Raw genomic sequence first — 24,310 nt, 5'->3', positions numbered from 1 at the left:
AGGAACCAAAGCCAAGAAGAAGAAAAAGGGAAAATATCTATCATGATGGACTGGATTGATCTCCTCTGCTTTGTGTCCATTATGGTGAGAGTTGTCTATCAACACCAATGGACTTCGTAGCACAGAAAAGCTAGAGCTGGCCTCCCGAGTGGCGCAGTGCTAGCTGGCCCACTAGAGATTCTGGGTTCAAGGGTGGAAATACCAACAAAAAAAAGCTAGAGCTGGTGTTGGAAGCCTTCTGTGTGGACATACAGTGGGGCAAAAAAGTAAATAAAATAAAAAGTAATAAATAAAATGTATTTGCAAATGATGGTGGAAAATAAGTATTTGGTCACCTACAAACAAGTAAGATTTCTGGCTCTCACAGACCTGTAACTTCTTCTTTAAGAGGCTCCTCTGTCCTCCACTCGTTACCTGTATTAATGGCACCTGTTTGAACTTGTTATCAGTATAAAAGACACCTGTCCACAACCTCAAACAGTGAGGTTTATCAATATATGGAGGATAATAGTGTTTCAGAATCCATGGGGGTGGTTTGTATGTGTCAAGGCAGATTTCCTCCTCTTCCTCTGAAGAGGTGAAACAAGGATCGGACCAAAATGCAGCGTTGTAAGTGTCCATGGTTTTAATATAAGAACACAACTACAAAACAAGAACCGTGAAAAAACGAAAACAGTCCCGTGTGGTACAATCACCCACAAAATACCCAAAGAATATGGCTGCCTAAATATGGTTCCCAATCAGAGACAACGATAGACAGCTGCCTCTAATTGAGAACCATTCTAGGCAACAATAGACATACACAACTACCTAGAAAGGTCCCAGCCCCATAAACATACAAAACTACCTAGAAAGGTCCCAGCCCCATAAACATACAAAACTACCTAGAAAGGGTACAGCACCATAAACATACAAAACCCGTAGACAAGGCTAAACACATAAATCCCCCATGTCACACCCTGACCTAACCAAAATAATAAAGATAACTAAGGCCAGGGCGTGACAGTATGAGTGCCAATGTGCACTTCGTGGTTCACGATCGTTATATATCTTTGTTGTTTTGGAAGTTTCACTATCATTAAAATGTGGAACTCTTCTCACGCTGCACCTTGGTCCAATTTTTCATGCGACATACGTGACAAATACGCCTTATCTTGTCTGATCTTGGAAGGTAAGCAGGGTCAAACCTCATTTGTACTTGGTTGGGAGACCGCTTCGGAATACCAGGTGCTGTTAGCTTTTTGCCCAGTCGAGTATACTTACTTACGTATGGCTTACGGCCATACCATCCTGAATACGCTCCTTTTTGGAATTTCAGGAAGTGGATGAGCAGCAGGTGGCTGAGTGTTTGAGAGAATATCGTTTTTTTTTTCAGGTTTATTTGATACATAAGTTTGAACGTTTTTCTGAATGTAGTTTATTTTCTTCTTAAACATTTGCATCATTGTCCCCCAACGGTGTGAGCTGTTGAGGCCAATTGCACATAGCACATCACCCACCTTGCAATCTGAGCAGAGGGAGTACAGTGCCTGGACGTTTTATATAATTTTATAAGGCATATCTTCCTGGTTTCTAAGTAGCCTATACAAAATCCGACCATAAGCTAAACATTTCCTCATTAACATTATGAAATTGAAACCAGCATTTTCTCTTCTGTTGGTTTTCAAATAAACTTTATTTTTGATGTCCAGAAGCTAAACACACAATCTTAATTATATTATCAACCCATGCTAGTTGTTAGATCTTTTTACATTTCTCAAGAATATTTATATCCCGGTCACATGAAACTTCTCGCATTTCAGGCGCCTGTGCGCTTTGGAGAAGGTGTTTTCCCACATCACACATACAGGCAACTGAGTTGTGCGATTGCTGCATTTATAAATAATAGTTAACATTAAGCTAAATGTTCTGATCAGTTGTATCTGCCCCGTGGGCATGGCTTTAATTACAGGGTGTGTATGGATTTTTTATATCATCCCAGAACTGGCCCAGTCTATTTTGACCGGCTATTATTTCGAGCCCTGAATCACCGTAGAAATTGTTGTTAGGTTATCGTGTTGAATTGTGTCTATTGTACTTGATTATTGATGTGCCTGTTTAAAGTGCGCATTTATGTGGTCTATTAATTTGCACCTGTGTCATCTCGTTCTTGACCATAGGACTGCTTGGAAAAGATAAGTTCTCAAAGGAATTATCAAGGCCTCTTTACAGCCGTTTTGCCCATATCACATGGTATATAGCTATTTATTTGGACATACATGTAATCCTTTTTGTCTACTGTGTTCTTGGACTCAAACGTTAGTTATTTTTGTAAACATATTAATCAGGCACTGCTCTTAGCCTATAATAAAACCTTAATTTCATCTTTATCGAACCAACTGAACACCTTCTGCATGTGATGTTTGTTCCTTGTTTGTCTCTTTGTGCTGGAGTTCTTTTAAGAACTTGATGGTATATCAATAGCATAATAAACTTGACATTAACTTGAATCTTCTCTTCATTTTACCCACAAATAAATTCACCTATAGTCTAGTACAGCATATTGTTTGTTATTGCTAGTATAATTTACCTAATAACCTTTATTTTCCAATCAAATTTGACGTTTACACTCATTTGGTGAGGGTAATTCAAATCGTTTAGTGAAACATTTGCTGTTGGATGACCTCGAATAAAGTTATTTTTTATGTCGTCCGTAGAGCGGCCAGCAGCATTGACATGCATCGTCCAAAGGGCGAATGCAATCTAATGCCGACGTCTCGGCGACATCTTGCCAATGTGGAAACGCTCTCCATACTACATCGGCCCAATGTATCATGTATACATCGGCGAGATGTATATGTGCTGTCTGGGATTTATAGATATACATTCAGATTGGTCATGTACATTGAAGGACATGAACACTTTTACATTGCTAGAGGGAAATGCTTCTCAACTACTGGCCTTGGGACTCCACTACATTCCTAAAGAAAATTATGCACTTTTTTACACCATACAATTTCTCTGGTGTAAAAATTATTGAAAGTACTACTGAGTTTTTTATTTTGTATCTGTATTTTACCTCAATCCTAAAGAAAGTAATGTATTTTTTACTCTATACAATTTCCCTGACACCCAAAAAAGTACTTTTTTCCAAAGCTTAGCTGGACAGGAAAATCTTACATTTTTACATTTTCTGGGGTTATTTGTTCTCACGGTTACTTTTTCACTGTTATAAATTTGCATGAGTTATGTTACGGGTCTCGTTGCCATCCCCCCTAGACTGTAGAGGCAAAGGGATTCGTAACACCTAACATTTTATAATCCAATTTCTCTCTAATGTCCTTCTGGAACCCACCTCAACATGTGTTATGTCAAGGCCACATAAGCAAGTTGGCATGCTCTTGCTAGGATTTTAACTCAACTTCTCCTTCACCACCATAACTACTACTATTTCTAAACTATCATAACATGTGGGTTTATTCACAGGGACCAGGATTAGGACCACCTGTGAATGGTCTACAAAGCATGCCCCCAGGAAAAAGTAACCTTTTGCAGAGGAAGTTTGTATTGATACTCCACAACATACTGTTATCACAACTCTATTAAACTGACATTCTCGACAAGGTGTCACTTCATTAGCGCTAGTTGATGGGAACTAGCCCCTATCCATATGCGGCCAGTCATGTATATCCGTAATGGAAATGTGTGACCTGATTTGACCTTTTCTGCTATTCCATCTATGGAAAGCTCTCACACATGTAATCGATTATTCTCTATGCCGCTCACAAGCCACAACATAGTTAGAAGGTAAGGCGTTGTTCTACATAGAACATTGTGGGAAATGTTAGAATTGCATCAATTCGAATCTGGTATCAGGATAAATATGACACTGAGTCACCGATTGTATACTATGTATTTTTTATTAGCTAAGCAATAAGTGGTAAATGCAATTTTCGTATATACGGGCTCTCTGTCCCACCTCGCAGGGAAAAAACAGAGAACTGACTAGATGTATGTAAACAGTATTCTTTATACTGTGATAGGCCAACAGACGGGTTGGAACTGTCTATCACAGTAGAGGCTGGGCGTGGTTTAAACTTGCTCAGGCGGGACCCCGCCTCTTGGCGCTTCTGTTGATAGATGTAACTGTTGCTGTGAAGAACATCCATGCGCTCATGCTCCATACCGTTATCTCGCACCTGGCTCCTGTTATCTAACAAAAGACAGCTTGATCTGAATGTGCCCTGTCTTCTGTATTTTTCCATCATGAGAAAGGCCCATGGCCTTGAAACTTTTAACAATGTTTTAAGTCAGCTATGTTGCATAACACATACATCCACACAAGCCAACAGCAGATAATATTCAATCATATACTGTATATGGTAATGGCTATAATGTAAAACACAGGATCCAACAGAAATCCCAGGACATTGTCGTTGTCACTGACTAGTTGGATATTCCTTACCCATTCTAGAACTAAAGCCTTGCACGAAGTAAATCCCCTCACACTAGAAATCGACAATGGATTGACAAAGGTCTACTGAGAATGCATACTCAGACTTCAAGAGGCAGTTGAGAATTCTACCATTACCAGAGATTTCTGGATAGCCTGGCAATCTAACAGATTTCTACCTCTGGGGTTTGTACACACTTCAAAAATCCCAAAATCCGTGAGACAGGCACGGATACTCACCACTATACTAACAAAGAGCAGGTGGTTACATTTTCTCCTATTATAGTAAATAGAACAAGGTCTGATAGGGCTCTTCCCTCAGCCGGCATTCCATATTGTTTACCTATAGTGCTGACAAGTTTTATGCACAGAATGGTGGGTCGGCCGTGTGAAAAAATTAGGAGGGTTGTGTGCTAACCCTAACCATTACCCTTCTCCCAAGACGGAATGGTTTGAGCTAGAAACTATTATGACCCATCTTTGGAAAGCTGAAAACTCTCACAAACATGTACATGTACTATGTTTTGCTCTATGCTAATCACAAGCTACACAATAGTAGTTAGAAAGCATTATCTTGAATTCCAAGCATATTTTCTGCTATGTGGACTTAGCGACAATTCTACCACTGAAACACCAATATCTTGCAAGACTGAAATTACCCCACAGACTGGACATCTTATCAGAAAGCATAAGCTTAAATTCCAAGCGTATTTCCTGCTATGTGGACTTAGCGACAATTCTACCACTGAAACACCAATATATTGCAAGACTGAAATTACCCATGTTAGAGTTGCGTAAATTCAAATCTAGTATCAGGATAAATGTGACAAATGGGTCACCGATTGTATACTATGTATTTTTGATTAACTAAGCAATAAATGGCAAATGCAACTCATATATACGGGCTCACTGTAATACCAGGCAGGGCAGAACAGGATGTATATAAACAGTTGTTCTTATACTGTGATAGACATTGTTCCAACCCGTTTGTTGGCCTATCACAGTAGAGGCTGAGTGTGGTTTAGACTTGCTCAGCCTGTCGCAGGCGCTCAGGCGGGTCCCTGCCTCTTGGTGCTTCTTGGAGTCCTCCCTCCGTCGATGTATAGATTCTTACTGTTCTGGTATCAGCCCCTAGTTATAACATTTGCTCAGTTCCTGCTATTGTGTTGTTCAGTATTTTTCCATCTCAGTTAAACCTTGTGATGACCACCCCTCCCTATGCCTGCTTAACCACAACTTTGTAAGATACAGCAAGTCACACCATGTGCTCAATATTGTTACATATAAACACAAGGACAAAGCATCTGCTGGGCTGTTATCTACAGTTTTGCAACATGCAGGTCACACCATGTTACTCAGTTCTTGTCACACACACAAACAGGCAAGTAGATGTAGCAAGCAGTTGTTTAATCTCATGATGATGCTCAAGTGCACAAATGCAGATACTTCACACAGCCAACATCAGATTTTTATTTATTTAATCACCCTTTTATTTAATCATATATATATATATATATATATATATGGTAATGGCTATAATGTAAAACACAGAATCCCACAATCCACAGACTAGAAATCGTATCAGAAAGCATTAGCAGAAAATACGCTAGGAATTCAAGCTGTGGACTTAGCAATATCGTACACTCTAGATATGCCTTAAAAAGCAGTCGTTCCTCCCCAATCTCCCACGTGACAGGCGGGGATTCTCAACCACTATGTCAATGAGGAGCAGTTCGTTACATTTTACCCTATTATAGTAAAAACAATTGGTGGATGTAGTACTGTCCACAGAACGGAACGGTGGCTCAGACATGTGAAAAAATTAGGAGTGTTTGTGGCCACTGGTGGGTTTCAGCTCCAATATTAAATCAAATTTCCAAAAAGCTCAGGAACAAATGTGGATTTTGAGAATTTCAGGGTAATATTGACAAACAGGAGGAACAAGACTGGATATCCTTGTACATTGCAGCATGATCAAAAAGAATAATCTTCAAGATATTGTCATGATGTTGGCCTGGGGAGTAGGTTTATGACCATCATAAATACCTCTTCCCCCCATTTTCCTCTCTGTACCCTACTGATGTTACATTTGCAAAACCCTTGGGTTAACATCAGAAGGTGGGGGGGGGGGGGGAATTAACTATATTCTGGCAATCCGACCAAAGGAACATTTGCGGTGGTACTTAATGAATATGATGTCAATTCGGTTGTCATCTCAGACATTCTCATCAATGATAAGATGACAAACTCTACAGTGGAAAGTCTAAACAGAGTTATCGGATTCACATGGAATTGTTGTTCAATTTAAATGTTTGAATATGAAATTATTCATGATGGGATGAAATCTGATTTTAGTTTCTAAAATGTGAGATTTGGGTTTTCATAAGATCTCTGCTCAATCAGTGGACCGCCCCTGTGAAGAGACATGGGCTATAAAACTTTTCAAACACACCCTCCTCTCCCTTCCTATATAAGCCCTTGACAACAATGTAACCTCCTGTTCCGAAGATGTGAGGACGACGGTCCAATGTCAGAATGGTTCTGTTACAGTTTTCTTCCTGGGAAGGAGAGGAGGACCAAAATGCAGTGTGGTTATGGATGAACAGCTTTAATAAAGATGATAACGTGAACAATATACATAACGTGGAAAACCCAAAACAGTCCTAACTGGTGCAAAACAGAGACAGGAAACATCACCCACGAAATACCCAAAGAATATGGCTGCCTAAATATGGTTCCCAATCAGAGACAACGATAAACACCTGCCTCTGATTGAGAACCACTCTAGGCAACCATAGACTTACCTAGAATACTACACTGAACACAACCCCATCAATCTACAAAACCCCTAGACAAGACAAACACATAATCACCCATGTCACACCCTGGCCTAACCAAAATAATAAAGAAAACACAGAATACTAAGGCCAGGGCGTGACAGGTTCAGATAATAACTACAGAACGAAGCCAACATCAGCGTGAGCTTTGGTTGCGAATGGTATGAACTTTGAACTCTTATTCACTACAGAAGTGATACCTCCTAGCCGTTGAGTTAGCAACAGCCTCTGCAAACGAGGGTTAGGAAGGAACAGACAGAGTATCCCGTCTACCACACAACGACGTTACTACAACGTATTCAATTTACCAGCAGAGACATTCTTCCAAGGACACAGGACTCGGTTGGGCAACACGGCCTTCCATCTACCACCAGCCTACCGAAGTGCAGCTCAGAGTAAATATTTATTGCATTTTCCTTTTCAAAAGGGGGGGTAATTTAGAATGCATAAGATACTGTATTTATGATAGCACAGCTTTGCCCTTTGTTCCTCCGTCTTCCCGCTCTTTCACTCAAACCCAGCCCCTTTTCTTTTGTGTAACCAGCTGTCATATCTGTTCCGCCCGCTAGCGACGTTTTCCTTTATGACGTAATGTGTAATCAAGTTATGATTTAATTATGTGTATGTGTAATTTGTGTGATTAGTTAGGTATTTAGTGAATAAATAATTAAACCCAATTTTGCATTGCTGATTCAAATTGTTAACCAGGGTTCGTGCAGATAACCAAGAATTTACAACTTTCAGATGAGACTGAATTAAGATGACGATTAATATTGACTGCTATTGATGTAAAATATTACTAGGTCTTTAGGAGTTTATTTGGAAGATAACAGCTCTATAAATATTATTTTGTGGTGCCCGACTCTCTAGTTAATTACATTTACGTGATTACCTCAATCAGGTAATATTAATTACGGAGAAATTATTTTATAGAGTAGCATGTCATATCACTTAATCCGGCATAGCCAAAGACATGACAATATGCATATCATCTATACAGGCTAATTGACATAATTAGTTTAGGTGTTCCGATATGTGTGGTGGAATTATTGTAATCAAAAGGAGAGACTTTTAGTTTTCTTCAAAACAATTCCAACTCGATTATTTAATTACTGCAGTAATGGAGCTGGTCAGTAACCATCGCTGAAGGTGATCGCTGAGAACTCAACGAGCTGGTAGGAGCCACAACATTTTATAACAAAGTCCATCCTCCTTCAGTCTACATAACACACAACAGATGTATGGAATGGGTCACAAGGTTAAGATTTGTATAAAATATACTTAGAATTCGTAACAACAGTTTTCATTGTGTAGAGACAAGTGTCTGGCCCCCAACTCCAAACTGGAGCCATGTCTCCCTGGTACCGTATAGAACAGAACTCATGCTCTGGAATGCGGTATCCCCAAAGACATCGTAAATCTCCTGTCAGTGTTATCTCTCAGAGTCCCACTTTCAGTTCACACAGACACAATTGACAGTTATAAGAACCCTTTATTCTGTTGCATAAAACAACCATTTGATGCAATAAAAGTATTATAACAATATTGTAATTTCCACTACATTATGTTAACGTGATATATGCATTTAAGTGCAGTCTCTGCCAAAAACAATATATTGGTGAAACAAAAACTCAAATTTAGATTAAAACATATCACATCAATAAAGGTAATCGAAATACTGTATTGTATACCCATTTCATGGCCCATGTAGTAGAAAATGTACAAATATTGGGCTTAGAGTCTAACAGAAAGTGGTCAAAAGCCCAACGGCAAAGAGCAGAAAGACAATGGATTAGACTATTGAATACCATTAATCCTTTCGGACTGAATGAAATATATTAATTTACCTGAATATTTGCTCCATCTGGTGTCCAATATTGGACAGAAATCACAATTGTGTTTTTCCTGATCTAATCAGTTACATCAGACCGTAAAAGTCAAATATTAATACCCTGTTGGACATATAAGAAGTATAATTAGACCGTAAGGGAACATCTGAGAGGGAAGGGTGATTTTAATAGCCTTTGATTCATAGAAAACGGGAATAAAGATATATTTACTTACTGGTGGCGTAATGAGGGACCGTAGTAAATTTTTTATATTGTGGGATATGAATTAAATAACAAGGATAAGACCACAAGAGGAGTTGAAAATGCTCGGCAAGAGGAGTGCCCCCCCCCCCCCCCCCCCCCCCGGTCTCTGTACAGCACGAAGGCTCCAGATCGACCTTGTGGATTTATACCCTAATCTAACGTGGCCAGATGCCTGGGTATTGTGCATCCTGTGCCCCAGACACAGTCAGCTTCAGGATCATTCAACAACTCTTAACAGGACCTTCACTCCAACAGTACACAAGAAGAAACCTTCACACCATGCGGCAAAAATACTACAATGGGCTGGTGTGGAACAACAGGTACTACAAGGGACGGAATCATCACCTCAACACAACTCTACCCTACAGTACTGGAGTGGTTAGAGGAATCTCAATGGAGCAAACACTTCAAAGAGAACCCAAACATGAAGACCCACCCAGGTATGTATGATTTTAGAGCACCACTCACTAAACAAGACACCCAGCTTCGAGGACATAGTGGGGCCGTGGAACACCACAGAGGCTGCCCTTAGGTCTGTTGGAACCCGAAAGAGGGGAACAACTGCTGCCAACACTCCTGGGGTCTGTCGCTACCTCACAACGTGAGTCGGAACCAAAAGAACACAGCAGGTGAACATTGCGCTCAACCTTTATATACCAGTCAATGGGAAAACGGAGGTCAAGGCGCCTAAACAAAAAGACATGGTGAGACCGAAAAACCTCAGGCTTCCCCTAGGGCTGATTAGAACAACAGAGTTAGAGTTGCGTCAATTCGAGTCTGGTATCAGGATAAATATGACATTGAGTCACCAATTGTTTACTATGTATTTTTTATTAGCTAAGCAATAAGTGGTAAATGCAATTTTCGTATATAGGGGCTCTCTGTCCCACCTCGCAGGGCAAACAGAGAACTGACTTGTTCCTGACAAAAATATTATAATATACCCTGATGACAGTAGTAGTTCCTGCTTCCGAGCCGGCCTGTCTTTAGAGACTGGGCGTGGTTTAGACTCACCCAGCCTATCGTTGATTGTTGTCGTACGAGCTGGTACCAGCCCCCGGGCGCTCCAGTTGATAGATGTAACTTGCTGTGTCAAGTATCTATGCGCTCATGCTTGATACCGTTATCTCGCACCTGGCTCCTGTTATCTAACAAAAGACAGTTTGTTCTCGCAACACTACGTTCTGAATGTGCCCCCCCCTAATCATTGCACAGTTCCTGTCTTCATGTTATTCTGTATTTTTCCATCATGCGAAAGGCCCATGGCCCTGAAAATGTTAACAATGTTTCAAGTCAGCTACAGTGCCTTGCGAAAGTATTTGGCCCCCTTGAACTTTGCGACCTTTTGCCACATTTCAGGCTTCAAACATAAAGATTTAAAACTGTATTTTTTTGTGAAGAATCAACAACAATTGGGACACAATCTTGAAGTGGAACGACATTTATTGGATATTTCAAACTTTAACAAATCAAAAACTGAAAAATTGGGCGTGCAAAATTATTCAGCCCCCTTAAGTTAATACTTTGTAGCGCCACCTTTTTCTGCGATTACAGCTGTAAGTCACTTGGGGTATGTCGCTATCAGTTTTGCACATCGAGAGACTGACATTTTTTTCCCATTCCTCCTTGCAAAACAGCTCGAGCTCAGTGAGGTTGGATGGAGAGCATTTGTGAACAGCAGTTTTCAGTTCTTTCCACAGATTCTCGATTGGATTCAGGTCTGGACTTTGACTTGGCCATTCTAACACCTGGATATGTTTATTTTTGAACCATTCCATTGTAGATTTTGCTTTATGTTTTGGATCATTGTCTTGTTGGAAGACAAATCTCCGTCCCAGTCTCAGGTCTTTTGCAGACTACATCAGGTTTTCTTCCAGAATGGTCCTGTATTTGGCTCCATCCATCTTCGCATCAATTTTAACCATCTTCCCTGTCCCTGCTGAAGAAAAGCAGGCCCAAACCATGATGCTGCCACCACCATGTTTGACAGTGGGGATGGTGTGTTCAGCTGTGTTGCTTTTACGCCAAACATAACATTTTGCATTGTTGCCAAAAAGTTACATTTTGGTTTCATCTGACCAGAGCACCTTCTTCCACATGTTTGGTGTGTCTCCCAGGTGGCTTGTGGCAAACTTTAAACGACACTTTTTATGGATATCTTTAAGAAATGGCTTTCTTCTTGCCACTCTTCCATAAAGGCCAGATTTGTGCAATATACGACTGATTGTTGTCCTATGGACAGAGTCTCCCACCTCAGCTGTAGATCTCTGCAATTCATCCAGAGTGATCATGGGCCTCCTGGCTGCATCTCTGATCAGTCTTCTCCTTGTATGAGCTGAAAGTTTAGAGGGATGGCCAGGTCTTGGTAGATTTGCAGTGGTCTGATACTCCTTCCATTTCAATATTATCGCTTGCACAGTGCTCCTTGGGATGTTTAAAGCTTGGGAAATCTTTTTGTATCCAAATCCGGCTTTAAACTTCTTCACAACAGTATCTCGGACCTGCCTGGTGTGTTCCTTGTTCTTCATGATGCTCTATGTGCTTTTAACGGACCTCTGAGACTATCACAGTGCAGGTGCATTTATACGGAGACTTGATTACACACAGGTGGATTGTATTTATCATCATTAGTCATTTAGGTCAACATTGGATCATTCAGAGATCCTCACTGAACTTCTGGAGAGAGTTTGCTGCACTGAAAGTAAAGGGGCTGAATAATTTTGCACGCCCAATTTTTCAGTTTTTGATTTGTTAAAAAAGTTTGAAATATCCAATAAATGTCGTTCCACTTCATGATTGTGTCCCACTTGTTGTTGATTCTTCACAAACAAATACAGTTTTATATCTTTATGTTTGAAGCCTGAAATGTGGCAAAAGGTCGCAAAGTTCAAGGGGGCCGAATACTTTTGCAAGGCACTGTATATATGTTAATCAACAAAGGGACATGCATCACTTCATATATTCACAAAATAAAGGTTTAAAGTTCCTGGGTTCATCAGCAACCTAGTATTTCGGATGGTATGGTTACACCCCATAGGGGTGTAAAAAGGGGGATTATGAGGTTTCTGTGTTATGCACTATAGCCCATTACCATATATATGATTGAATATTATCTGCTGTTGGCTTGTGTGGATGTATGTATGTGTTATGCAACATAGCTGACTTGAAACATTGTTAACAGTTTCAGGGCCATGGGCCTTTCTCATGATGGAAAACTACAGAAGACGGGGACTGTGCAATGAGTTGGGGGGGGCACATTCAGAGCGCGGGGTTGCAGAACAAGCGGTCTTTTGTTAGATAACAGGAGCCAGGTGCGAGATAACGGTATCGAGCATGAGCGCATGGATGTTCTTCACAGCAACAGTTACATCTATCAACAGAAGCGCCAAGAGGCGGGGACCCGCTTGAGCGCCTGCAATAGGCTGAGCAAGTTTAAACCACGCCCATACTCTACTCTGACAGGCTGGCTCGGAAGCCGGAACTACTACTGTCATCAGGGTATATTATAATATCTTTGTCAGGAACAAGTCAGTTCTCTGTTTGCCCTGCGAGGTGGGACAAAGAGCCCTTATATACGAAAATTGCATTTACCACTTATTGCTTAGCTAATAAAAAATACATAGTATACAATCGGTGACTCATTGTCATATTTATCCTGATACCAGATTCGAATTGACGCAATTCTAACAACCCCAAGCCGTTTCCCTGAGCTCTGGGGGACATGGGGCAATCCCGGTGCAAATGGCCTGGCTGGCTACAACCCCAGCAGACCGTGGGACCAGGGTGTGTGTTTCGTGCCACCTGTAGTGACACAGCACAAATTATTTCTGTCATTTCAGCCACCCATATGCAGGCTTTTCCAGCTCTGGGCTGCTCTGCCCCCCATCCCGCACAGAGGGTCTGTCTCCCTGCACCACCACCAAAGCCCCAGCTGAAGCCCCAGCCCATACCAGCTCCCTCTCCAAAGCCATCTCCAAGGCTATCTGCAATGACTCAGGATGAGCCAGCTGGGTCTGTATGCACAGCTCTGCTCTGTAGGAGAGAGCGCCTGTATGAGCTGGTCCCATGCTAGCTCGCTCTGCACGGAGGGGGGCATTGAGCATATGCCTGCTGAGAGAGGCTCTCAATTTCATTAGCTAGCACCCGTAGAGGCTCTCCAGTCTGCCTGCATCTATTACTCAGTTCTGAGCGCAGCAGCCCGGGCTGTACACACTGTCCATAGCGCTCCCACTAAAGCACCATAATCACGTCTGTCCTCGGGGCTAATCAATATCAAACGGGCCAGAGCATCATCCGTGAGTCATAAAGCCAACTGTAGTGCCCTATCTTCATTCGACTACCCCCTAAAATGAGCTAACAGTTCAAACTGAGCATGAGAATCTTCCCAATCTGCCTTACACCCAAAAATTGTAGTCGACAGGGACTCGATTCTTTTGAAGTCGACTCCCCACCATTACCTGTGAGATTGAGAGTCTGACTAGTAGCAGCTTTGTCTTCTCTTCCCTAGCAGTTGAAACTCAAACATTGAAAAACAACGTAGCTTGTGAACAAAACAATGTAAATAGCCAAGAAACACAAGGACAAAGTCTCCCTCCAGTAGTCTTTAGTTTCAAGTAAATTAGACCAACTTCTATTCCTGTGCGCAGCGCTTCCAAAAATGTATCTTTCACTCAAATCTTCATTGTCAGGTACTGTTAAGATATGGTTATTGTATTTAACAGCAACCTATTACAGTTCGTAACATAACATTGTTGACACATTGTGGCAGCTCAAATTATGTGGTGGAAGATGGAATAGTGCAGGGCTCTCAACCTTGTTCCTGGAGAGCTACTGTCTTGTAGGTTCACTCCAACCCTAATCTACTGCACCTGATTTTCAAAATTACCTGCTTAATAAGTTAATCAGGTTAGTTACAATTGAGGTTGGATTGAAAACCTACAGGAGGGCAGCTCTCCAGGAACAAGGTTGGAGAGCTTTGGACTAATGGATCTAGTTCTTAGATCAATGCATTTGAAATTCGATAAGTCACTACGAAGGTGCAGTTCCCAGAAGTGGAGCTGTCACTTAATGCAATGGATGGGAAGCCTTATTTCATGTAGTTGTAATTAAATTATGTCTGAAGTTAATTTGTTCTTAATGTAGGACATTAAATGGTCAGATTTGTATGAGTTGGCAGCAGTACTTCAGTCAATATCAGCAAAGGATATTGGTTATTAGTTAGTGTCAGTAAAGTGTTGTTTTTTTAACACGAAGACAAACAATATGGACTGTGTAATTTAAGATCATTCAGTGAACAGTAACAGCCAATATGGAAATACAGTGCATTTGGAAAGTATTCAAACCCCTTGACTTTTTCCACATTTTGTTACATTAGAGCCTTATTCTAAAATGTATTAAATAAATAATGTAGCGTCATACCCAAGAAGACTCGATGGTGTAATCGCTGCCAAAGGCGCTTCAGCAAAGTACTGAGTAAAGGGTCATAAATGTAATATTTACCTATTTTTTTTACATTTGCAAAAATGGCAACCTGTTTTTGCTTTGTCATTATGGAGTATTGTGTGTAGATTGATGAGGGGAAAAATTATTGTATCAATTTTTGAACAAGGCTGTAACGTAATAAAATGTGAAAAAGTCAAGGGGTCTGTATACGTTCCAAATGCACTGTACAAACAATACAGATGTAAGTAGATAATTGATTAAATGTTGATGTGGCAGTTACATTTTCAAACACTCAATTGCTACTGTAGTTTAGTGCTACTAGATACAATTATGTATCGTAATAATATGTTTTTATGCAACACGGAAATGTGGGAATTTCACAATACCGGCGGTCATGAATTCCCTAAAGGCATTGTAGGTGCTATGAAGAGGGAGCCTTAGTGTCACAGCACACGTCTTTGACTCTGGGTACTTTTTCTTCTGCTGCCCAGCGAGACGCCCTCGCGCTGTGTGGAGGAATTCGGTGGTCGGGGTGTCCTCAAACCCAAGGGGTGGCAACACCGTTGCCCCAGTAGCAAACTCCAACACCATCGCCACTGTTAGAGGAGGACATTTGGGGAGTATACAGTAAAACATTTAAAATTCACATTTAAATCACAAAAATGGAATAATATACAGTTACCGATAAACTGGAACAATTTACTATTTTACCTTGCACCTCAGCCAGCCAGTTGAACCAGTGGCAGATGGTGTCGTTCTCCAAACACCGGCGGTTGCCGCCAGGTATAGAATGGGTTACTTTAAACAGGTCCCACAGGTCCCTGGCAGTGGGAGGCTTTATGGAGTCCACAAAAAGTGCTCGGAAGCTGTCCTTGTGGTTCCCCAATGCCTCGAGCAGCCCAAGAGAGTTGAGACCATATTTGAACCTGTCATGGTTTAGAGATATATAAACATATATGTATATTTAAAATAAGTGTTAAGGACAATATAGTGGTGTGTATTGATTTAGGGGGGTGGACTGATTAAAAATACTTATGTTAGCTGAGGTAATGACAAGTACTTCTGTCATGAGAATTTCTATCCCAATGTTCTAACTGAATTATTTCTGTATCCTAGAGGTTGTAAGGCTCTAAGTTTTAAGAAACAGAGTCCCAGCATGCAAATGATCAGTTCTTTATTCAGAGAGCGCTATGTCTTCAAAATGAGAACAGTCTTTTTATTGCACACACACAAATGAACTCACATCAGTAGAAACTCCACCTCGCTTTAGGTGGGCTGTATTTTTCAGTTCACATACATTGTTTATCACACTTCTGCAAGCCGTTTCTAACAGTTGCTCTCCTCCCTAGGGTGGGGAGGCCTCTTTCCAGTTATTAGTTTCACCGTTGTCACAAGTCGTCTGTCAACAGTTCAGTTGTCCTTTGTTGTCTCATATTGCGAAATAGTAACACAATGGTCTTAAAATGTCTAGTCACACACATTATTGGATTATGACTACACATTTCATACAATTATATGGTTTCAGGGTGGAATACTTTAGTCATTATCTTATCAACTTCACGACAGAGTTGACTTACAAGGCCACAAGCATGCTCCCTTGGACAAATTGTTGAGCCACCAATTCAACCACACCATCTCTGTCCTCCATTTTCTTGACAACAATCCTTTTCAGCCCCAGTAGGCTCAGCCAGTCTACCGATTCCTCCAAATTTCTTATTCACCTCTGATAGGTCCTCTGCTTTTTTGATCTAGAATTTTAAAAAAAATGTATGACAGGTAATTTACATTTTTAAACACAGCAAAAGAAACCATACATGTAAAAAATGATCTATTATTTCCTGTTGATGTTAGGGAGGACATCAAACTTTTTCAAATGTGCTCTCAGAGTAGTGTGGCTCACCTCCTCCAAACTGAGTCGAGGTGCAGGCTTCCCACACACTGCTGCGAAGAGTCACTCAGAGAAGAAGTGTGGCCCAAACCCTCCATGGACCACACACACACTGATCATTTTCCCAATAGTTCCATACAGGCCCTCATGTGATGCTAAAAATACAATTTCAATTGTGTTCCAGCTTTGTTATCCCTATGATATATCGCCCTGGACAGAGCACCTGAAAAAGCCTCTTCAGTAATTGTTTGACTGCTTTTACATGAAAATCAGACCTTAATACGGATAAAAAGAAGGCTTACCATGAACATCAAGGGACAGCCGTTTCACTCCTTCCCGGACCCTCGAAGATGGCCGAGTACCTGATGTCCCTCATGAGGAGCCTGTAATACTCCCTGGAGAGACCCCCTTGGTCAACTGCCCCCTCCGCCTTGGACTCAACGTCCACAAAGGCAACGTCCATCTTAGCCCCTGCATTAAAGTTTTTGCATTGAAATGCATACAGGCTACTGTTTAGGACGTTGTCCCTGTGGACATTTATCATGTTGGCGATAGGTCAGTGGTTCTGGTCCACTCGGCTCCAGAGCGTACGTAAAATGGCACTTATGTCCATTCTAGAGGGGAGAGGGGGGTGTCGTGTCTTTGGCTATGCCGGATTAATTGCTATGACATGCTATTCTATTAAATAATTTCTCCGTAATTAATATCACCTGATTGAGCTAAATGCAATTAACTAGAGAGTCAGGCACCACAAAATAATATTTAGAGAGCTGTTATCTTCCGAATAAACTCTTAAAGATTTAGTAATATTTTACATCAAGAGTAGTCAACATTAATCGTCATCTTACTTCAGTCTCATAATCTGAAAGTTGTAAATTCTTGGTTATCTGCAAGATTCCTGGCTAAAAAGTTGAATCAGCAATACAAAATTGGGTTTAATTATTTATTTACTAAATACCTAACTAATCACACATAATTACATATACAAAAAATGAATTATACCTGGGTAATTCTTTACGTCATAGGAAAACATCCCTAGCGGGCGGAACAGATATGACATCTTGTTACACAAAGGAAAAGGGGCGGGGTTTGAGTGAAAGAGCGGGAGACTGGGGAACAAAAGGGAAGAAGCTGTGCTATCGTAAATACAGTATCTTATGCATTCTAAATTACCACCCATTTGGAAAATGAAAATGCAATAAATATTTACTCTGAGCTGCGCTTCAGTAGGTTGGTGGTAGATGGAAGACCGTGTTGCCAAACCGAGTCCTTTGAATGTCTGTGGTGGTCACTTGAATAAGTTGTAGTAACGTCGTTGTGTGGTAGATGGGATACTCTGTCTGTTCCTTCCTAACCTGCGTTTTCAGCTGCGGTTACTGACAGGCCTGCTGCTGAGAAGATGTGGGTAGAACTGTTTCCGAAGTTAGATGTTAATGTCTTATGGAAAAATGTATACTTAACTGGAAATAAATTGGACTGTGAAAATAATGATTTTAAAATAAGACAAAATTGTATATTCACAAAAGTAGTGTTGCATCACAATAATAAAGAAATAAAAAGCTAATGCGATATATGTGGTAGTGTACTGGACAATTGATTACACTTATTTGTAGAATGTGAGGAATTTAAATATTTTTTAGGAAAGTAAAGGAAATGACAAGTAAAAATTGGGGCAGTGTTTATTCGGAAAAGGAATTGGTTTTATTTGGTGTGTGTGATGAATGAGATAGGGTTAATGTGTATTTGTTGAATGTTGTTTTGAGGTTGTTAGGTATGCTATTTTCTGTGGGAGAAATTATACGTATTTTGAGGGGAAGAGGGTAAAGGTGTGGAGTATTTTATAGCATCGTTTAAGAAGCACATAGATATGTTTTATTGTTATAGAATGGAACATTTTGATTTTGATGAAGCTTTTGTTGATGGGAGTGGGTTAATTGCAAGGGTGGATGGTGGAGAATCACAATTTTTGAAAGCATTGTTTTGTTATTTTATAGTTGATAGGGGGTTTCTTTTAACCTGTTTCTTTTTTGTTTATTTTTGTGAGTGGAATTTCTCTTAGTCTTGACTGTATTTGTCTATTCGTTCTTTCTTTTCTTTTTTTCTTTGATTTGATAGGGGGTGAATTGTTCACCTGCCTATGTTAGTCTAGAGTTGTGTATTCATTCTATAGATATTGTAATTTAATATTTTTTATAAAAAAATATTTTAAAAATACGCCTGATTTCCTCTGATCTAGGAGGCTAAGCAGGGTCAGGTCTGGTTAGTATTTGGGTGGGAGACAGCTTGGGAATACCAGGTGCTGTAATCTTTTGCCCAGTCGAGTATACTCTTCTATACACAAAAATTATATAATGGCCATTTTAAAATGGAATGGCTATCCCACTTCCTCAAAGGTTTTTGAGTTACTGTAACGTTTCTCGTCCTCCTCTTCTGAGGAGGAGTAGGAAGGATCGGAGGACCAATGCGCAGCGTGGTAAGTGTTCATGATATTTATTATAACTCAGAACACTAAAATACAAAAACAACAAGAGAACGAAATGAAACCGAAACAGTTCTGTCGGGTACAGATACGAAACAGAAAATAATCACTCACCAAACACAGGTGAGAAAAGGCTACCTAAGTATGATTCTCAATCAGAGACAACAAACGACACCTGCCTCTGATTGAGAACCATACCATACCAGGCCAAACACATAAACACAACCTAGAAAAACGAACAGACTGCCCACCCCCTGACCATACTAAAACAAAGACAAAACAAAGGAACTAAGGTCAGAACGTGACAGTTACATAAACTTCAAATAGGAATCCAAGTCTTCTTCCGTGGCTTATGGCCATACTTATCTGAATACGCCCGATCTCGACACATTATTCCATTTCTGTTAGTCACATGTCTGTGGAACTTGTTCAGTTTATGTCTCAGTTGTTGTTGTTGTCGTCGTGTTTCTATATATATATAAGGCTGTGTAAAACTCTAATTAAGGAAAAAGAAAAGTACAAATGAAGGAGCCAAAAAGAGACCCCTCTGACTACTGTGTGGGACTTGCCTTCCTTACAGCAACACTACAGATCTTGGGGTGTTTCTGCATTACTCGGCTTCAGTAGGTAGCAGGGAGAAAATATGAATAAAAAAATTCAGAAAAGTGCAAAAAGTTGCAAAAAGTCGGTACTAGGGGTTAACTGTTCTCTACTGTATAGTGTGTATATATACATTCGGAAGTTTACATACACCTTAGCCAAACACATTTAAACTGTTTTTCACAATTCCTGACATGTAATTCACTGTCATAGATCAGTTAGGATCACCACTTTATTGTAAGAATGTGAAATGTCAGAATAATCCTGATTTTTTTTTCAGCTTGTATATCTTTCAACACATTCCCAGTGTGTCAGAAGTGTACATACACTCAATTTGTTTTTGGTGGCATTGCCTTTAAATTGCTTAACTTGGGTCAAACGTTTTGTGTAGCCTTCCACAAGCTTCCCACAATAAGTTGGGTGACTTTTTGCACATTCCTCCTGACAGAGGTGGTGTAACTGAGTCAGGTTTGAAGGCCTCCTTGCTCGCACACACTTTTTCAGTTCTGCCCACAAATTTTCTATAGGATTGAGGTCAGGGCCTTGTGATGGACACTCCAATACCTTGACTTTGTTGTCCTTAATAAGCCATTTTGCCACAACTTTGCAAGTATGCTTGGGGTCATTGTCAATTTGGAAGACCCATTTGCGACCAAGCTTTGTCTTCCTGTCTGATGTCTTGAGATGTTGCATCAATATATCCACATACAGTGGGGCAAAAAAAGTATTTAGTCAGCCACCAATTGTGCAAGTTCTCCCACTTAAAAAGATGAGAGAGGCCTGTAATTTTCATCATAGGTACACTTCAACTATGACAGACAAAATGAGAAAAAAATCCAGAAAATCACATTGTAGGATTTTTTTATAAATGTATTTGCAAATTCTGGTGGAAAATAAGTATTTGGTCAATAACAAAAGTGTATCTCAATACTTTGTTATATACCCTTTGTTGGCAATGGCAGAGGTCAAACGTTTTCTGTAAGTCTTCACAAGGTTTTCACACACTGTTGCTGGTATTTTTGTCCATTCCTCCATGCAGATCTCCTCTAGAGCAGTGATGTTTTGGGGCTGTTGCTGGGCAATACGGACTTTCAACTCCCTCCAAACATTTTCTATGGGGTTGAGATCTGGAGACTGGCTAGGCCACTCCAGGAACTTGAAATGCTTCTTACGAAGCCACTCCTCCGTTGCCTGGGCGGGGGGTTTGGGATCATTGTCATGCTGAAAGACCCAGCCACGTTTCATCTTCAATGCCCTTGCTGATGGTAGGCTTTGTTACTTTGGTCCCAGCTCTCTGCAGGTCATTCACTAGGTCCCCCCGTGTGGTTCTGGGATTTTTGCTCACCGTTCTTGTGATCATTTTGACCCCACGGGGTGAGATCTTGCGTGGAGCCCCAAATCGAGGGAGATTATCAGTGGTCTTGTATGTCTTCCATTTCAATAATTGCTCCCACAGTTGATTTCTTCAAACCAAGCTGCTTACCTATTGCAGATTCAGTCTTCCCAGCCTGGTGCAGGTCTACAATTTTGTTTCTGGTGTCCTTTCACAGCTCTTTGGTCTTGGCCATAGTGGAGTTTGGAGTGTGACTGTTTGAGGGTGTCTTTTATACTGATAACAAGTTCAAACAGGTGCCATTAATACAGGTAACGAGTGGAGGACAGAGGAGCCTCTTAAAGAAGAAGTTACAGGTCTGTGAGAGCCAGACATCTTGCTTGTTTGTAGGTGACCAAATAGTTATCCACCATAATTTGCAAATAAATTCATTAAAAATACAATACAATACAATATTTTTTTCTCATTTTGTCTGTCATAGTTGAAGTGTACCTATGATGAAAATTACAGGCCTCTCATCGTTTTAAGTGGGAGAACTTGTACAATTGGTGGCTGACTAAATACTTTTTTGCCCCACTGTAATTGTCCCCCTCATGATGCCATCTACTTTGTGAAGTGCACCAGTCACTCCTGCAGCAAAGCACCCCCACAACATGATGCTGCCACCCCCGTGCTTCACGGTTGGGATGGTGTTCTTCATCTTGCAAGCATCCCCCTTTTTCCTTCAAGCATAAAAATGGTCATTATGGCCAAACAGTTCTATTTTTGTTTCATCAGACTAGGGGACATTTCTCCAAAAGGTACGATCTTTGTCCCCATGTGCAGTTGCATACCGTGTATAGCTTTTTTATGGCAGTTTTGGAGCAGTGGCTTCTTCCTTGCTGAGCGGCCTTTCAGGTTATGTCGATATAGGACTCGTTTTACTGTGGATATAGATACTTTTGTACCTGTATCCTCCAGCATCTTCACAAGGTCCTTTACAAACAACAGTACGCAAGTACAGTGCCTTGCAAAAGTATTCGGCCCCCTTGAACTTTGCGACCTTTTGCCACATTTCAGGCTTCAAACATAAAGATATAAAACTGTATTTTTTTGTGAAGAATCAACAACAAGTGGGACACAATCATGAAGTGGAACGACATTTATTGGATATTTCAAACTTTTTTAACAAATCAAAAACTGAAAAATTGGGCGTGCAAAATTATTCAGCCCCTTTACTTTCAGTGCAGCAAACTCTCTCCAGAAGTTCAGTGAGGATCTCTGAATGATCCAATGTTGACCTAAATGACTAATGATGATAAATACAATCCACCTGTGTGTAATCAAGTCTCCGTATGAATGCACCTGCACTGTGATAGTCTCAGAGGTCCGTTAAAAGCACATAGAGCATCATGAAGAACAAGGAACACACCAGGCAGGTCCGAGATACTGTTGTGAAGAAGTTTAAAGCCGGATTTGGATACAAAAAGATTTCCCAAGCTTTAAACATCCCAAGGAGCACTGTGCAAGCGATAATATTGAAATGGAAGGAGTATCAGACCACTGCAAATCTACCAAGACCTGGCCATCCCTCTAAACTTTCAGCTCATACAAGGAGAAGACTGATCAGAGATGCAGCCAAGAGGCCCATGATCACTCTGGATGAATTGCAGAGATCTACAGCTGAGGTGGGAGACTCTGTCCATAGGACAACAATCAGTCATATATTGCACAAATCTGGCCTTTATGGAAGAGTGGCAAGAAGAGAGCCATTTCTTAAAGATATCCATAAAAAGTGTCGTTTAAAGTTTGCCACAAGCCACCTGGGAGACACACCAAACATGTGGAAGAAGGTGCTCTGGTCAGATTAAACCAAAATTTAACTTTTTGGCAACAATGCAAAACGTTATGTTTGGCGTAAAAGCAACACAGCTGAACACACCATCCCCACTGTCAAACATGGTGGTGGCAGCATCATGGTTTGGGCCTGCTTTTCTTCAGCAGGGACAGGGAAGATGGTTAAAATTGATGGGAAGATGGATGGAGCCAAATACAGGACCATTCTGGAAGAGAACCTGATGGAGTCTGCAAAAGACCTGAGACTGGGATGGAGATTTGTCTTCCAACAAGACAATGATCCAAAACATAAAGCAAAATCTACAATGGAATGGTTCAAAAATAAACATATCCAGGTGTTAGAATGGCCAAGTCAAAGTCCAGACCTGAATCCAATCAAGAATCTGTGGAAAGAACTGAAAACTGCTGTTCACAAATGCTCTCCATCCAACCTCACTGAGCTCGAGCTGTTTTGCAAAGAGGAATGGGAAAAAATTTCAGTCTCTCGATGTGCAAAACTGATAGAGACATACCCCAAGCGACTTACAGCTGTAATCGCAGAAAAAGGTGGCGCTACAAAGTATTAACTTAAGGGGGCTGAATAATTTTGCACACCCAATTTTTCAGTTTTTGATTTGTTAAAAAAGTTTGAAATATCCAATAAATGTCGTTCCACTTCATGATTGTGTCCCACTTGTTGTTGATTCTTCACAAAAAAATACAGTTTTATATCTTCATGTTTGAAGCCTGAAATGTGGCAAAAGGTCGCAAAGTTCAAGGGGGCCGAATATTTTCGCAAGGCACTGTAGCTCTAAGTATCTACTTTTATCCAATGTAGAAAACACCATTTCACATTTTGCTACAGAAGACCGAATCCAGATGGTGCATCACAATTAATGCATGTAATGCATTAATAACCTCTAGTGATTCCCCATCCCGCATGAGGGAGCGTAATCATCGACTGACACTAATTAGCATAACGCAACGGACATAAATATTCCTATTCATGCTGCTAGCAGCAGGTAACTTGGTCACGGAAATCAGAAAAGCAATCAAATTAAATCGTTTGACTTTGAGTTTCGGATGTTTTCACTCACGGGACTCCCAGTTAGATAGCCAATGTTCCTTTTTTCCAAAAATATTGTTTTTGTAGGCTAAATAGCTCCATTTGTTCTTCACGTTTGGCTGAGAAATCGCCTGGAAATTGCAGTCACGAAAACGCCGAAAAATATTCAAAATTAGCTCCATAATATCGACAGAAACATGGCAAACATTGTTTAAAATCAACCCTCAAGGTGTTTTTCAAATATCTATTCGATAATATATCCACCGGGACAATTGGTTTTTCAGTAGGACCGATTGGAATAATGGCTACCTCTGTATTTTACGGG

At 40.6% G+C, this 24,310-nt stretch overlaps 1 long non-coding RNA gene across 2 annotated transcripts in view; it reads left to right on the top strand.

Annotated features, from left to right (window-relative positions):
• Nucleotides 1-24,310, top strand: part of LOC149978074 (uncharacterized) — a 97,811-nt gene that overhangs the window by 61,167 nt on the left and 12,334 nt on the right. The gene's annotated exons all lie outside the window — the stretch shown is intronic.

Source organism: Oncorhynchus mykiss, chromosome 15 (genome assembly GCF_057628025.1).
Source record: "Oncorhynchus mykiss isolate SJ-2025 chromosome 15, ASM5762802v1, whole genome shotgun sequence".
In the NCBI taxonomy this organism is placed as follows: Eukaryota; Metazoa; Chordata; class Actinopteri; order Salmoniformes; family Salmonidae; genus Oncorhynchus; species Oncorhynchus mykiss.
The sequence above is the reverse complement of the archived record's forward strand: the minus strand, read 5'-3'. Positions and strand labels throughout refer to the sequence as shown.